Consider the following 2,373-nt stretch of genomic DNA (forward strand, 5'->3'; position numbering starts at 1 on the left):
ACTTTATTGTGCTTTTTGGATGTTGTATTTTTTTACAAATTGAATGTTTGTGACGACCTTGCATTGAGCAAGTCTACAGGCAGCATTTTTCTAAAAGCATTTGCTCACTTTCTGTCTCTGTGTCATATTTTGGTAATTCTCACAATATTTCAAACTTTTCCATTATTATTAAATTGTGATGGTCACCAATAATCAGTGATCCTGGATGTTACTATTATAATTGTTTTGGGGCACCACAAATGGGACCCATGTAAGGTGGCAAACTTAATAAATGTGTGTTCTGACTGTTCCACTGACTGGCTGGTCCCCCATTTCTCCCCATTTCCTCAGGCCTCCCTAGTCCCTGAGACACAATGGTATTGAAATCAGGCCAATTAACAACCCTACAATGGCCTCAAACTGTTTAAATGAAAAGAAAAGTCACACTTTTCTCACTCTAAATCAAAAACTAGAAATGATTAAGCTCAGTGAGGAAGGCACATCGAAAGCTGAGATAGGCCGAAAGCTCTGCTTCTTGCCCCAAACAGTTAGCCAAGTTGTGGATGCAAAGGAAAAGTTCTTGAAAGAACTTAAAAGTGCTACTTCAGAGAACACACAGATGATATGAAAGTGAAACAGCTTTATCGGTGACATGCAGAAAGGTGTAGTGGTCTGGACAGATCAAACCAGCCACAACAGTCCCTGAATCCAAAACCTCATCCAGAGCACGGCCTTAACTCTCTTCAGCCCTATAAAGCTGAGAGGTGAGGGAGTTGCAGAAGAAAAGTTTGAGGCTAGCAGAGGTTGGATCATGAGGTTTAGGGAAATTAGCCGTCTCCATAGCCTAAAAGTGCAAGGTGAAGCAGCTGGTGCTGATGTAGAAGCTGCAGCAAGTTATCCAGAAGAACTAGCTAAGAAAATTAATGAAGGTGGCTACACTATCAACAGATTTCCAATGGAGATGAAACAGCTTTATATTAGAAGAAGCCATCTAGGACCCTTATCCCTAGAGAGAAGTTAGTACCTGGCCTCAAAGCTTCAAAGGACAGACCAACTCTCCTGTCAGGGGCGAATGCAACTTGTGACTCTAAGTTCAAACCAGTGCTCATTTACTACTCAGAAAATCCTAGAAACCTTGACAATGATGCTACGGCTACCCTGTTTGTACTCTGTAAATGGGACAACAAAGCTTGGATGAGAGCACATCAATTTACAACACAGTTTGCTGAATATTTTAAGCTCACTTTTGAGGTCAACTGCTCGGAAAAATTTCTTTTAATATATCACGGTTCACTGACAACGCACCTGGTCACCCAAGAGTTCTGATGGACACGTATGTGATCATGCCTGCTAACTTAACATCCGTGGATCAAGGAGTAATTTTATTTTTCAAGTCTTATTATTTAAGAAATACATCTCATAAGCCTATAGCTGACACAGATAGCGATTCTGATGGTTCTGAGAAAAGTAAATTGAAACTCCTGAAAAGGGTTCATCATTCCAGATACCATTAGGAGCATCTCTGAGTCATGGGAAGAAGTCAAAATGTCAACATTAACAGGAGTTTGGGAGAAGTGGATTCCATCCCTCATGGATGACTTTGAGGGGTCAAGACTTCAGTGCAGAAGTGATGGAACAGCAAGGGAACTAGAATTAGAAGTGGAGCCTGAAGAAGTAACTGGGTTTCTGCAATCTCATGATGAAATTCTAACAGATGAGGGGTTGCTTCTTATGGACGAGCAAAGAAAGTGTTTTCTCAAGATGGAATCTACTCCTGGCGAAGATGCTGTGAAGATTGCTCAAGCAACAACAAAGGATTTAGAATAGTACATAAACTTAGTTGATAAAACAGCAACAGGTTTTGAAAGGATTGACTCCAATTTTGAACAAAGTTCTACTTTGTGTAAAATGTTGTCAAACAACATCTCATATGACAGAGAAATCATACATGAAAGGAAGAGCCAATTGCTGCAGCAAACTTCATCGTTGTCTTATTTTAAGAAATTGCCACAGCCACCCAGCCTTCAGCTACAACCACCCAGATCAGTCAGCAGCCATCTACATTGGGGCAAGACCCTCCACCAGCAAAAAGATTAAAATTCGTTGAAGCCTCAGATGATGGTTAGTTTTTTGTTTTTTGTTTTTTGGATTTTTTTAGCAATAAAGTATTTTTAAGATATGTACATTTTTGGACATAATGTTATTGCACACCTAATAGACTATGATGTAATATAAACGTAACTTCATGTGCACTAGGAAACCAAAAATCCATATGACTCTCTTTACTGAGCTATTCACTTCATTGTGGTGGTCTGGATCCGAACCCGTAATTCCTCTTTGGAAAGTCTGTACAAGCATAGGTGAGAACCACATGTATAATCTTCAGTTCTCTAA

The 2,373-nt window shown here is 39.8% G+C and overlaps 1 pseudogene; it reads left to right on the forward strand.

The window, feature by feature from the left end:
- The first annotated feature begins 388 nt into the window (after nucleotides 1–388).
- LOC120584426 (tigger transposable element-derived protein 1-like) lies at nucleotides 389–2,105 on the forward strand (annotated as a pseudogene).
- The last annotated feature ends 268 nt before the right edge of the window (nucleotides 2,106–2,373 follow it).

This window comes from Pteropus medius, unplaced genomic scaffold (genome assembly GCF_902729225.1).
Source record: "Pteropus medius unplaced genomic scaffold, Ma_sr-lr_union100, whole genome shotgun sequence".
Lineage (NCBI taxonomy): Eukaryota > Metazoa > Chordata > Mammalia > Chiroptera > Pteropodidae > Pteropus > Pteropus medius.